The sequence below is a fragment of the Oncorhynchus gorbuscha genome, linkage group LG16 (genome assembly GCF_021184085.1).
Source record: "Oncorhynchus gorbuscha isolate QuinsamMale2020 ecotype Even-year linkage group LG16, OgorEven_v1.0, whole genome shotgun sequence".
NCBI classification, from domain to species: domain Eukaryota; kingdom Metazoa; phylum Chordata; class Actinopteri; order Salmoniformes; family Salmonidae; genus Oncorhynchus; species Oncorhynchus gorbuscha.
In genome coordinates this window covers 60,148,299-60,164,169 of record NC_060188.1, presented here as the reverse complement: position 1 = coordinate 60,164,169, position 15,871 = coordinate 60,148,299, and the positions used below count along the sequence as shown (strand labels likewise).

The window sequence follows — 15,871 nt, the reverse complement described above, 5'->3', positions numbered from 1 at the left end:
TAAATGGAGCAAAGTACAGTGATCCTTGATGAAAACCTGTTCCAGAGCACTCAAGAACTCAGACTGGGGCGAAGGTTCACCTTCCAACAGGACAGCAACCCTAAGCACACAGCCAAGACAACACACGTCTCTAAATTTCCTTGAGTGGCCCAGCCAGAACCCGGACTTGAGCCCGATCGAACATCTCTAAAGAGACCTGAAAATAGCTATGCAGTGACGCTCCCCATGCAACCTGACAGAGCTTGAGATGATCTGCAGCGAAGAATGGGAGAAACTCTCCAAATAGAGCTGTGCTAAGCTTGTAGCTTCAGACCCAAGAAGACTCCTGGCTGTAATTGCTGCCAAGGTTGCTTCAACAAAGTACTGAGTTAAGGGTCTGAGTACTTATGTAAAAGTGATATTTCTGTTTTTTTGTTTGAATAAATTTGCAAACATTTTTAAAACCTGTTTTGACTTTGTCCTTATGGGGTATTTAATCAATTTTAGAATGAGGCTGTAACACAACAAAATCTGGAAAAAGTTAAGGCGTTTGAATACTTTCCGACTGCACTATGTTTGCATAAAAATATGATAAATCTAACTCAAATAATATTTTCACAAATAAGCTAAAGACTAAAAGTAGACTAATTCCTACTTTGTTCCCTGGTCTCCCCTACCTTCCAATCTTTGTCCATGACAAAAGCATTTTCATGGTACTGGTCGAATACATGGCTTAATTTTCTTCATCCTCCTCTTCCTCCTCTCCATCGATGTCCTCTAGTATCCGAGACTGCATGGCCAGCCTCTGTGCCACTGCCGTTACCATGGCAGCTCCCTTCCCGCTGCCGTCGTCGGAGACGAGGAAAGTGATATCACACTTGGGGGCCAGGATGCGTACGGTCTCCTGGAGCTTCTCACTGAAGCTGGAGGGGAAAAGCGTTTGGGGGGGGGGGGGATCGTGTTGAGAGAGACAGGGGGGATAGTTAAATCAATGTATGGTTACCTGGACACCTGACACTGACATAGGTCCTGAGAGTTCAATCTCACCTGACACTAAATACAATCTCACTTGACACGAAATAGCTTATTCCATTAAATAGTTCCATCATGTGAAATTCCTGCATTTAGACAGAGTGAGTGGAAAGGTAGGGTTAAGGTTGAGAGAGGAATATAATTCACTTTAGGAAGGGAGGATAGTGGTAAGACTGAGATATTGAGATTCAGCCACTTGTGAATACACTGAGGAAAATAAGGCAGGAAATCCACAGTTACGGCAGCACAAGAGGATATCCTCCATTCAATCAAGTGACAAATAAAGGCAGGATTTAGTTGTATCTTTTCACTGAAATAACCCTGTGAAAAACGTCATATAATTTCTATTTGAGGTGAACATACTTGGGGTGTTTCTTGTATACTGTGCCGTCCACCCCCACTGTGGTGCTTAGATGGTCCAGTCCACGGTTGACACGGATACGGTTGGCAATGGTTGCCAAGGCAGTGGCACACAACTGGGCCGAGCGTGTGGAGAGAGAGTCACACACCAGACGCACAATCTGACAGTCCACAGGCCCGGCAGGCAGGTCTAGCTTTGACAGAATTTCCTGGGCCTTTTGCAGTCCTGTGTTCTCCCTGAGACAAGCAACACTGGTCAGTTGAGTCATCCATCAATATACTTTGGTATGAATGCAAGCTGATATAAGTGACATACATGGATTTCAAATAGATAGGTTGTTAAGGATTAAACTGACTGAGAAGGCCTATTGATGGTAAATGGTATAATATAGTTGTAAAGACACCTAATTTTTCTCATTGCTACACAATGGAAGCTTCTGTATTATGTAGTACATTCATATTTAAAAATAACTGCTATATTTAGGATCTGTGTAAGTAGATATATGACACATAAGAGCATGGCGTGTCTGTCACTCACTCCTCTATCTCGGAGATGAATCTGGTCTCAAAGCTGTCCTGTGTGAGCAAGGCCACTGATAGATCTCCTCCAAACAGTAGCTTGTCCCGAGCCAGCTTCACCAACACCAGCCTGGCTATCTCTCCCAGGTACATCCCACTGATCATCTTCTCAAAGCTGGATACAGAGACAGACACACAAGCATACAACAGAGAGTCGATCAATGGGCCAGGATGTAGTCAAGAGAGCCAAGCATAGAAGTTACAGTCATAGCTGTATTTGATGTACTTTAGCTATGTACTTTCAACTGCTCATGAATTAAAAACACATACACATGCACGCCTGGGTTGAGTGAGTCTTGATCCACCACCAGGTCAAACTCAGTCTGGATGTCCTTTAGGGATCCGTCGTCTCCAAATCCCCCCCACTCTGTGTTGATGCACATGCGGCCGTCTTCCCCCTCTACTCTCTTCACGTTTTTGATCTCCTCCATGTAACATGCATTCGTCCCCGTCCCTGGGGAGGCAAAGACAATGGTTAGACAGAAACACATGCAAACACATAGGCACATGCACGCACACAAAACCATGTTGCCATCATCTCCAGCAGAGGGAGCCACATTGCAGTGTGAAAGTGCTAGAAACTACATGATGTGTTTCAAGATATATATATATTTTTATTGAACCTTTATTTAACTAGGCAGGTCAGTTAAGAACAAATTCTTATTTACAATGACGGCCTACCCCGGGGAAACGCTAACCCGGATGACGCTGGGCCAATTGTGCGCCGCCCTATGGGCCTCCTAATCACGGCCGGTTGTGATTCAGCCTGGAATCGAAACAGGGTCTGTAATGACGCCTCTAGCACTGATATGCAGTGCCTTAGACTGCTGTGCCACTTGGGAGCCCAAATATGACTCTCAATGGTTATCCTTGACATCCCTAACCTACATGCATGTGTTATTTTAATAACATGATACTATTACTGTTCTGTATGTTTACTACAGTCACTCTCTCCTTCACTTGCTAGGCTAAATGGGACACATCTCATATTATGCTTTTATTTGTGTTATTTTCTCTAATTCAATGGTTGCAGTAGTGTGGCTGCAGTAAAGTTAGGCGCTACCTACCAATGATCATGCCAATTTCACAGCTCTGGTCCCTGTATCCACAGCTCATCATGGTCCCCACCGTGTCATTCACCATGGCAACGGAGCCAATGTCATAATCCTAAGGGAGTAAGAGAGAGAGAGAGAGAGAGAGAGAGAGAGAGAGAGAGAGAGAGAGAGAGAGAGAGAGAGAGAGAGAGAGAGAGAGAGAGAGAGAGAGAGAGAGAAGGGAAGAAAAGTTTGAGGGTACCACTTCAAGCAAAAGTTACAAGTACCTATCTGTAAAATACACCATTTTGTGCCAATATTAACTATATAATACCGTAGTAATTACATTAAACGTTTTTCATTTAGTAAAACATTTTTTGTGGAGAAGTGGCGATAGTTGTATCTTGCAATAATGATGATAGTTGTATGGTTCAAAGAGGCCTATAGACTCACCCCTCTCCTGTGGATGGCTTCTCTCAGTAACCTCACAACGTCCTCTCCTACCACTCCGGAACAGTTAAAGCCTTTGGTCCAGTGGATCAGGAGGCTCTGGAAGTTCAGGTCCCATTAGTTACAGTATTCTCACACAGTGTGTTACACAATTAAAATGGGAATTGTCCACCACAACATAATTATCCTTGAATGACATTCTTGATGCTACTCGACTGTCTTTCCACTGGGGACCGGACGAAAAATGTCCTACTCATATCAGTCCTGACTGAATGAGATGCCTCCCCCTAGTTTATGTTTTAATTTCTGTATTGAAGCGTGCAGATGTCTCCTTTTTGTATGGATAATTGTTGTATGTGTGTCTCTGGGGCAGTGTGACTGACCTTGTCGATATCTTTCTGCTCGCAGGGAAAGGAGAAGGTGAAGCCTAGAGGCAGAGTCTGATCCTTCAGCTCCAGAGACTCCAGGAACTCAGCCAGGCATGCAGCGATGTGGTCAAACAACTGGAGATAGAAAGAGAGAAATCCCAAATTAGTCAAAATCTCACAGTGGCATTAGTGTTATTTAATAGCGTAATATTGATGGCAAATATCTTGGGTGCTTGGTAAAGGATACTGATTCATCCTGTCAAAAAGTGATGTTCGCTTTTAAGTAATTAAGCAAGGTTGGCGTCTTGTCAGACGTAAGGTTTTCTCTAGAAACTGAGCATAGCTTTCATCCGTCAAAACCTTATGAGTCACCCATATGTATTCCCTTGAATATGATTTATTTTATTATAGTGTCTTCAGGATACCCAGCCCAGATTGGTTTATAAGACACTGTATTTGCTGTAGCCAAATACATGATAATGTTTATATATATATACAGTTTGTACACACGTAAATACATACCAGTCAAAAGTTTGGACACACCTACTCATTTAAGGGTTTTCTTTATTTCTTTGCTATTTTCTACATTGTAGAATAATAGTGAAGACATCAAGACTATTAAATAACACATATGGAATCATGTAGTGACCAAAAATGTTTTTATATTTGAGATTCTTCGAAGTAGCCACAGCTTTGCACACTTTTGGAATTCTCTCAACCAGCTTCATGAGGTAGTCACCTGGAATGCATTTCAAAAGTTAATTTGTGGAATTTCTTTCCTTCTTTTTTAATAAAAAAATAATAATAATTAAAATTTTGCCCCCTTTTTCATGGTATCCAATTATTAGCTACTATCTTGTCTCATCGCTACAACTCCCGTACGGGCTCGGGAGAGACGAAGGTTGAAAGTCATGCGTCCACCGATACACAACCCAACCAAGCAGCACTGCTTCTTAACACAGCGCTCATCCAACCCAGAAGCCAGCCGCACCAATGTGTCGGAGGAAACACCTTGCACCTGGCAACCTTGGTTAGCATGCACTGCACCCGGCCCGCCACAGGAGTCGCTGGTGCGCGATGAGACAAGGATATCCCTACTGGCCAAACCCTCCCTAACCCGGATGACGCTATGCCAATTGTGCATCGCCGCATGGACCTCCCGGTCACGGCCGGTTACGACAGACCCTGGGCGCGAACCCAGAGTCTCTGGTGGCACAGCTGATGCTGCAGTACAGCACCCTTAACCACTGCACCATTCGGGAGGCCCATTTCTTTCCTTCTTAATGCATTTCAGTCAGTCAGTTGTGTTGTGACAAGGTAGAGGTGGTATACAGAAGATAGCCTATTTGGTTAAAGACCAGGTCCATATTATGGTAAGATCAGCTCAAATAAGCAAAGAGAAACGACAGTCCATTATTACTTTAAGACATTAAGGTCAGTCAATGCAGAACATTTCAAGAACTTTGAAAGTGCCTTCAAGTGTAGTCGCAAAAGCCATCAAGCGTTATGATGAAATTGGCTCTCATGAAGACCGCCATAGGAAAGGAAGACCCAGAGTTAGCTCTGCTGCAGAGGATAAGTGTCAGGACCCGGTTACGAACCCGGGTCTCCGGAGTGAGAAACAGTCACTTAACCAACTGAGCCACGAATAGTCGCAGAACCCAGAAGATGAGGCAGACACAGCAATACTTGAGACGGTGTATTTAATGAAGTAAAGTTCTTCAGGAAAACATGTAACTCCACAAACTCAAAAGGAATCCTACAAGAACAAAGGTAATCCTCCAAGACAAAAAAGGTAAATCCACAAGGTGGAAGGTAAAGCACAAAAAGCCTCAAAAGATACTCAAAAAACAAACAAACAAGAACAAAAAACAGAATTCCACAAGAGAGTCCACCGGGATCAACAAGAGTTCTCAGAGTACTAGGGCTGGGTGCTAACATACAAACACAGAGCAAAGAACAGAGGAAAACAAAGGGTTTAAATACAATCAGGGGAAACGAGGCACAGGTGCAAATAATAATGGGGATCAAGAGAAAACAAAAGGTCAAAAGGCACAATGGGGGCATCTAGTGACCAAAAACCGGAACAACCCTGGCCAAATCCTGACAATAAGTTCATTTGAGTTACTGGCCTCAGAAATTGCAGCCCAAATAAATGCAGACACAACATCAACTGTTTAGAGGAGATTGCGTGAATCAGGATTTCATGGTCAAATTGCTGCAAAGAATCCACTACTAAGAAGAGACTTGCTTCGGCCAAGAAACACAAGCAATGGGCATTAGACTGATGGAAATCTGTCCTTTGGTCTGATGAGTACAAATGTGAGATTTTTGGTTGCAACCGCCATGTCTTTGTGAGACGCAGAGTAGCTAAAGGATGATCTCTGAATATGTGGTTCCCACCGTGAAGCATGGAGGAGGAGGTGTGATGGTGCCTTGCTGGTGACACTGTCTGTGATTTATTTAGAATTCAAGGCACACTTAACCAGCATGGCTACCACCGCATTCTGCAGTGATATGACATCCCATCTGATTTGCGCTTAGTGGGACAATCATTTGTTTTTCAACAGTGCAATGACCCAACACACCTCCAGGCTGTGTATGGGCTATTTGACCAAGAAGGAGAGTGGTGGGGTGCTACATCAGATAACCTGGCCTCCACAATCACCCGACCTCAACCCAATTGAGATGGTTTGGGATGAGTTGGACTGCAGAATGAAGGACAAGCAGCCAACAAGTGCTCAGTATATGTGGGAACTCCTTCAAGACTGTTGGAAAAGCAACCCAGGTGATGTTGAGAGAATTCCAAGAGTGTGCAAAGCTGTCATCAAGGCAAAGAGTGGATACTTTGAAGAATCTCAAATATAAAATATATTTTAATTTGTTTAACACTTTTTTGTTTACTACATGATTCCTTATGTGTTATTTCATAGTTTAGATGTCTCCACTATTATTCTACAATGTAGAAAATAGTAAAAATAAAGAAAACCCCTTGAATGAGTAGGTGTGTCCAAACTCTTGACTGGTACTGTACATACGCACATAAACAGTACATTTGCATTCCTAGTGATATAAAAAACAATTGAAACATAAAACAAAAATCTCTCAATTATACAATTTCTCTTAACACATCTTCCAAGATTTGGAACCCTTATTAACTGAATAGCGTTCCAGTTCATCACTAATCCATCACTAATCCATAATAATTCTGGTTTCTGTTATTGCATTTTATCAAACAAGCTTACTCTTTAAATCATCATAAAGTACAGTAAAATATAAAGTAGTTTATTCTCACATGAGTATGTTCATGTTAAATTCTCAGTTTAAGTGGGATTTTGTGGCTGACAGACAGCCGGTTTCCCAGCTAATGTTCAATATTTGCAGTTGAAGTTAGATTTAAATATCCATTGAAAGTCTATGTTTACAAAGTAAGAAATTGTAACATCAGAGGGATTTACAGGCACTGTTCCCACCTGGGGTTAGAGAATGACCGCCCCATGGGAGGGGTGGGATGAGATCAGCTGTACAAACATGTAAATCCCAAACACACACACCTGTTCTCCCGTCCCCAGCATGATCTCTGGGGGATGGCACAGATCTTACTGTCCATCTTCAGGAGCTTCTGCATCTCCTCCACCACACGGACATGCAGCACCCGGAAGTTAGTCCCGCCCAGGTCTAGAGCCAGGAAGTCCCCCTTCTCTGTGGGGACCAATCAATTCAAGGAAAATGTTTCTGTTGGCCAATTTGCTCAGCCCAAAATCAATGATCAATAATCCATCATATCTACAGTGCAAGAGGACATGAAGAAGTGTGTTGGGGTCTATAGATTCATTTCAGACTGGGCAGCTCAGTCTGGGTGAGAGGCTGTCTGGTGAATGGTATGCCTACAGTTTAATGAATTAGGTTAATAAAGTACAGGTCTCAACAAAGGGCCATACCCTCACCGGTGCATACTATGGAGAGTCTTTAAGGAATACAGATTACAGTACTGTACCTCTCCCATCAGGTGTTGCCCTCACAAAGGTGGGCAGCATCTTGACAGGTGCCCGGCAGTGTGTGTGTTTGCCCAGCCCTCTGATCAAGTCCTTCCTCAGGCGAGATGACACGTCCTGCAGCTTCTCCAAAGTGAGACGGAAAGGCTGCAGACACTCTTCTACCTATGAGAGGGATTGATATCAGGAGTCAATTCCATTTCAATTCAGAAAGTTTAAACTAAAATTGCTTTTCAATAACGGAAATAGGAATTTGAATTTCAGTTTACTTTCTGAATTGACTAAATTGAAATGGAATTTACCCCAACCCAAATTGATATTTCAATTTCAGGGGAAGGATAGCATTGTCAATGTCATCTATGGGAAAGATACTCCCCATAACCAACGATATTATGGCGTGTAAATCAAGACGACCAATATAGCCAGCACAAAGAAAGGCAGGTTTCCCCACAAGGTGGCAATGTCCATCAGCTGTCCACAACATAGCAATTCTCTGTCTGTAATATTACTATATTAATATATCTCCAGTTGAAGAAATATATTATGTTAATGTTACTGGATGATTCGCAAGATGATTTAATCCTCCTTTTATGTTCGCTTCTTGAAATGTTGTACTGTAATCTTAAATAAATGTTGTACTGTAATCTTAAATAAATGTTGTACTGTAATCTTAAATAAATGTTGTACTGTAATCTTAAATAAATGTTGTACTGTAATCTTAAATAAATGTTGTACTGTAATCTTAAATAAATGTTGTAAAGCCGATTATGATGACACAGATATATTGTCTGGAGAAACCAGGGTACGGCAGGTAGCCTAGCGGTTAGAGCATTGGGAGCTGACAAGGTGAACAAAAAATCTGTCGATGTGCCCGTTATCAAGGCCCTTAAACCCAATTTTCTCCAGGAATGCCGTGCTACTATGGCTGACCATGTAAAACAACACATTTCACTTTACCTATCCAGTGTATGTGACAATAAAACATAATTACTGGGAAAAAGTGCACTATATTTACAATACATGTACATCTTAATTCATCCAGGTGGGCCATTTTATTTACCCATGTTAATTCAGGGCCCCGAGCAAAAGAGCTTTCATCTCAATGAGACTAACCTGGTAAAATACAAATTATAATTGTAATGTCATTGACAACTTTCAGCACTGACTTATGTCTGACTTTATCAGTCAACAGGGGTATAACCTGAACCAGAAAACGGGCAAAATAGGAAGTGTTCCATTCCACAGGAGGAAAGCTGGTATTGTTTGGTCGAACGTAGTCTGTCATCAACACATTACAGACCTCTGAAGATATTAGACACAATTGCACCTCTACATGCTTCTCTTTTCCTCTTCCTTAAATGTTTGGGGCCTTCCTCTCTTTCTCTCCCCCCGCCCCTCTCTCTCACTCAGGCTCAGTTTAAGGCTGTTGTGAAATATGCCCTGGCAGGGGACAGCAAGGCTGAGGTAGAGATCATGCAGGTAGATCAGTGTCTCCTGTCTCTGCATGATAACAGCAGCCTCAGTTCCTCCATGACTATGACAATGTGGTTCATTTTGATTATTTGATGGGTTTAGACTTGATAGCACTATAATTGCAACCACTTTAAGAACAAACACCTACTGTACAGTGGAATCATAACATCAAGAAAGATGCCATTGACTGGATAAAACACATAAACAAAGCCAGGAGAGAGATGCCAAACCAGAACAGACACACACGTCACACGTCACATAAATACTTAACCAGTGTCCCACACACCTTTTCAAAATGTGGGCAAAAGCGATGAGGCATTATTATTACATTACGCCGTGAGGGGACTAGCTATTAGAACCAGAGAGACAAAGAGGAATGTGATTATGTTCAAACTATGAGATATCAACACAAGTGCCTTGAGACATTAGACAGAGTACACTCAAATAAGTCCCCTCTACTGTGTATAAGACCTGGGTTCAAATACTGTTTAGGGTATTTCAATTACTTAGAAAAACATTTCAAAGTAAGCATTTTAGATATTTGTATTTGAAAAAACACATAGTTTAATATTGGAAAGTATTTGAAAATATTCAAATACACTGACTCAAATACACTCCCAGGTATTTGAAAATACCTTCATTTATAAGAAACTAATCTATTCCAATAGAAGTAGTTGATTCGGGCCACATTATTATAAAATACTCAAATACACATAAAATGAGTATTTAAATAACAAATAGTCAAATACATATATCCGAACCCAGGTCTAGTATAAGAGGAGAAAGGTCAGAGGTTATGTGTGTCTCTATGGGATGTCCCGTGGAGGATGCAGGTGTACCTCACTGAGGGTGTCTGGGGGGATGGTGTCCAGGTTTGCGACGGTCCGGCTCAGTCTGGCCCCCTTGGGGACAGGGTCGTCGCTCTCGGCATTGGTATCTTGGGAACTCATCTGGACACACACATAGGGGACATGTTAGTAACCCTTGACAGAGAAAACTATTTTCAATGTGTCACTTTTGCAATTACAGTACAGTACCATATTGACTATTCAATTTCTATCTCAAGACCCAATAATGTGCTCTGTGTGTCAAATCAGTCTTCACTTCTGTAGCTTTATAACTTCTGTAGCCTTTTCAACTATTTTAGGAAATGTGACAGAAAATTGTACAAAAGACCAATAATAACGACAATTAGTTTAAAGAATTAGACTAACCTTTGGTGGATTAAATCGACAAATTCGTGTCTTGACAGCAATGTTCAGACTTGCATCAACTTCCTGCAAAACAGTTGCACATGAGTTCGCCTTGGAACGGTGATGATACACCCACCTCTAGAACGGGTATGTAAATTACACAAAATGCCTTCACGTGATTACTATATATAATCTTGTAGGCTACAATTAGTCAATTCATTGAGGTGGGGTTGTTGCACTTTGTGATTTGCGCATTCATTACACACATTGTATTTCATTCAAAAGGCTATTTTGGTAATGATTTCCATTAACTTCCTCATGTAGCCAAACTTATTCATAAATTAATCTTAGTGCATGTATTACACATACAGTATAAACACAAAAAATGACATAAAGGCTAGAGAGCATAATGAATACAATCCATAAAATGATGCAAATGGCATGTCTCTCTAGATAAGCCAGCATCATGTTGTGGGGGTTCTTTTCTGCAGGAGCGACTGGTGCACTTCACAAAATAGATGGCATCATGAGGCAAGACAATTATGTGAATATATAATATTCCAAATGGACATTGACCCCAAGCATTCTTCCAAAGTTGTGGCAAAATGGCTTAAGGACAACAAAGTCAAGGTATTGGAGTGGCCGTCACAAAGCCCTGACCTCAAACCTATAGAACATTTGTGGACAGAAAGGAAAAAGTGTGTGCAAGCAAGGAGGCCTACAAACCTGACTGTCACACCAGCTCTGTCAGAGGAATGGGCCAAAATTCACCCAATTTATTGTGGGTAGCTTGTGGAAGGCTACCCGATACGTTTGACCCAACTTAAACAATTTAAAGGCAATGCTACCAAATACAAATTGAGTGTATGTAAACCTCTGACCCACTGGGAATGTGATGAAAGAAATTAAAAAGTAAAAAATCATTCTCTACTATTATTCTGACATTTCACATTCTTAAAATAAAGTGGTGATCCTAACTGACCTAAGATGGAGAATTTATACTGGGATTAAATGTCAGGAATTGTGAAAAAATGAGTTTTAATGTATTTGGCTAAGGTGTATGTAAACTTCCGACTTCAACTGTACATAAAGCATATATATTTGCTCCATATACAGCATTCGGAATGTATTCAGACCTCGTGGCGTTTTCCATATTTTATTACATTACAGCCTTGTTTTATTTATTCAGACCCTTTACTCAGTATTTTGTTGAAGCACATTTGGCAGCGATTACAGCCTTGAGTCTTGGCACACCTGTATTTGGGGAGTTTCTCCCATTCTCTGCAGATCCTCTCAAGCTCTGTCAGGTCCCTGCCACTGAAAAACATCAACACAGCATGATGCTGCCAACCCCGTGCTTCACGGTTAGGATGGTTTTCTTCGGATTGCAAACCTCCCCCTTTTCCTCCAAACATAATGATGGTCATTATGTCCAAACAGTTCCATTTTTGTTTCATCAGACCAGAGAACATTTCTCCAAAAAGTATGATCTTTGTCCCCATGTGCAGTTGCAAACCGTAGTCTGGCTTTTTTATGGCAATTTTGAAGCAGTGGCTTCTTCCTTGCTGAGCGGTCTTTCAGGTTATGTCGATATAGGACTCGATTTACTGTGGATATAGATACTTTTGTTCCTGTTTCCTCCAGCATCTTCACAGGGTCCTTTGCTGTTGTTCTGGGATTTATTTGCACTTTTCGCACCAAAGTACGTTCATCTCTAGGAGACAAAATGCGTCTCCTTCCTGAGCGGTATGATGGCTGCATGGTCCCATGGTGTTTATACTTGCGTATTATTGTTTATACAGATGAACGTGGTAACGTCAGGCATTTGGAAATTGCTCCCAAGGATGAAACAGACTTGTGGAGGTCTACAGTTTTTTTTTCTGAGGTCTTGGCTGATTTCTTTTGATTTTCTCATGATGTCAAGCAAAGAGGCACTGATTTTGATGGTAGGCCTTGAAATACATCCACAGGTACACCTCCAATTGACTCCAATGATGTCAATTAGCCTATCAGAATCATCTAAAGCCTTGACATAATTTTCTGGAATTTTCCAAGCTGTTTAAAGGCACAGTCAACTTAGTGTATGTAAACTTCTGACCCACTGGAATTGTGATACAGTGAAGTATAAGTGAAATAATCTGTCTGTAAACAATTGTTGGAAAAATATTTGTGTCATGCACAAAGTAGATGTCCTAACCGACTTGCCAAAACTATAGTTAGTTAACAAGACATTTGTTGAGTGGTTGAAAAACTAGTTTTAATGACTCCAACCTAAGTGTATGTAAACTTCCGACTTCAACTCTATGTACCTATCCAAATCATGTCCAATCAATTGAATTTACCAGAGGTGGTGTTATGCAGGTGAATGAGGAACCAAAAGCGACTTGGCGAAAACAGAGTCTTTAATCCAGTAAAGTAAATAATCAATCATAAAGCACAATTCCACTCGTAATGACGAGAACAGACTGGAGACTCGATCATGAACTGCAGGTTGCCTCGGGAAGGCACTTGACCGTAGCAGACTCAGACACCTGCTCACCACGCAGCATCTGAGGGAAACACGACACGACAGGGCGATACAAAGACACAGCACGGTGAACAATATACAAGGATCCGACAGGGCAGAAACGGAAAACAAGGGGAGAAATAGGGACTCTAATCAGGGGAAAAGATAGGGAACAGGTGTGGGAAGACTAAATGATTGATTAGGGGAATAGGAACAGCTGGGAGCAGGAACGGAACGATAGAGAGAAGAGAGAGAGGAAGGGAGAGAGAAAGAGGGGAACGAACCTAAAAAGACCAGCAGGGGAAAACGAACAGAAGGAAAAGCAAAATGACAAGACAATATAAGACAAAACATGACAGTACCCCCCCACTCACCGAGCGCCTCCTGGCGCACTCGAGGAGGAATCCTGGCGGCAACGGAGGAAATCGTCAATAAGTGAACGGTCCAGCACGTCCCGAGACGGAACCCAACTCCTCTCCTCAGGACCGTAACCCTCCCAATCCACTAAGTATTGGTGACCCCGTCCCCGAGAACGCATGTCCATGATCCTACGTACCTTGTAAATAGGTGCGCTCTCGACAAGGACGGGAGGGGGGAGGGAAGACGAACGGGGGTGCGAAGAAAGGGCTTGACACAGGAGACATGGAAGACAGGATGGACGCGACAAAGATGTCGCGGAAGAAGCAGTCGCACAGCGACAGGATTGATGACCTGGGAGACACGGAACGGACCAATGAACCGCGGAGTCAACTTACGAGAAGCTGTCGTAAGAGGAAGGTTGCGAGTGGAAAGCCACACTCTCTGGCCGCAACAATACCTTGGACTCTTAATCCTACGTTTATTGGCGGCTCTCACAGTCTGTGCCCTGTAACGGCAAAGTGCAGACCTCACCCTCCTCCAGGTGCGCTCACAACGTTGGACAAACGCTTGAGCGGAGGGAACGCTGGACTCGGCAAGCTGGGATGAGAACAGAGGAGGCTGGTAACCCAGACTACTCTGAAACGGAGATAACCCGGTAGCAGACGAAGGAAGCGAGTTGTGAGCGTATTCTGCCCAGGGGAGCTGTTCTGCCCAAGACGCAGGGTTTCTGAAAGAAAGGCTGCGTAGTATGCGACCAATCGTCTGATTGGCCCTCTCTGCTTGACCGTTAGACTGGGGATGAAACCCGGAAGAGAGACTGACGGACGCACCAATCAAACGACAGAACTCCCTCCAAAACTGTGACGTGAATTGCGGGCCTCTGTCTGAAACGGCGTCTAACGGGAGGCCATGAATTCTGAACACATTCTCGATGATGATTTGTGCCGTCTCCTTAGCGGAAGGAAGTTTAGCGAGGGGAATGAAATGTGCCGCCTTAGAGAACCTATCGACAACCGTAAGAATCACAGTCTTCCCCGCAGACAAAGGCAGACCGGTAATGAAGTCTAGGGCGATGTGAGACCATGGTCGAGAAGGAATGGGAGCGGTCTGAGACGACCGGCAGGAGGAGAGTTACCTGACTTAGTCTGCGCGCAGTCCGAACAAGCAGCCACGAAACGGCGCGTGTCACGCTCCTGAGTCGGCCACCAAAAGCGCTGGCGAATAGACGCAAGAGTGCCTCGAACACCGGGATGACCAGCTAACTTGGCAGAGTGAGCCCACTGAAGAACAGCCAGACGAGTGGAAACAGGAACGAAAAGAAGGTTACTAGGACAAGCGCGCGGCGACGCAGTGTGCGTGAGTGCTTGCTTAACCTGTCTTTCAATTCCCCAGACTGTCAACCGACAACACGCCCATAAGGAAGAATCCCCTCGGGATCAGTAGAAGCCACAGAAGAACTAAAAAAGACGGGATAAGGCATCAGGCTTGGTGTTCTTGCTACCCGGACGGTAAGAAATCACAAACTCGAAACGAGCGAAAAACAACGCCCAACGAGCTTGACGAGCATTAAGTCGTTTGGCAGAACGGATGTACTCAAGGTTCTTATGGTCTGTCCAAACGACAAAAGGAACGGTCGCCCCCTCCAACCACTGTCGCCATTCGCCTAGGGCTAGCGGATGGCGAGCAGTTCGCGGTTACCCACATCATAGTTTCGTTCAGATGGCGACAGGCGATGAGAAAAATAAGCGCAAGGATGAACCTTATCGTCAGACTGGAAGCGCTGGGATAGAATGGCTCCCACGCCTACCTCTGAAGCGTCAACCTCGACAATGAATTGTCTAGTGACGTCAGGAGTAACGAGGATAGGAGCGGACGTAAAACGTTCTTTTAGAAGATCAAAAGCTCCCTGGGCGGAACCGGACCACTTAAAACACGTCTTGACAGAAGTAAGAGCTGTGAGAGGGGCAGCAACTTGACCGAAATTACGAATGAAACGCCGATAGAAATTAGCGAAACCTAGAAAGCGCTGCAACTCGACACGTGACCTTGGAACGGGCCAATCACTGACAGCTTGGACCTTAGCGGAATCCATCTGAATGCCTTCAGCGGAAATAACGGAACCGAGAAAAGTAACGGAGGAGACATGAAAAGAGCACTTCTCAGCCTTCACGTAGAGACAATTCTCTAAAAGGCGCTGTAGAACACGTCGAACGTGCTGAACATGAATCTCGAGTGACGGTGAAAAAATCAGGATATCGTCAAGATAGACAAAAACAAAGATGTTCAGCATGTCTCTCAGAACATCATTAACTAATGCCTGAAAAACAGCTGGCGCATTGGCGAGACCAAACGGCAGAACCCGGTACTCAAAATGCCCTAACGGAGTGTTAAACGCCGTTTTCCACTCGTCCCCCTCTCTGATGCGCACGAGATGGTAAGCGTTACGAAGGTCCAACTTAGTAAAGCACCTGGCTCCCTGCAGAATCTCGAAGGCTGATGACATAAGGGGAAGCGGATAACGATTCTTAACCGTTATGTCATT

At 43.3% G+C, this 15,871-nt stretch overlaps 1 pseudogene; it reads right to left on the bottom strand.

Annotated features, from left to right (window-relative positions):
• Positions 1 to 436: 436 nt before the first annotated feature.
• Positions 437 to 10,594, bottom strand: LOC123999300 (annotated as a pseudogene).
• Between the last annotated feature and the right edge of the window lie 5,277 nt (positions 10,595 to 15,871).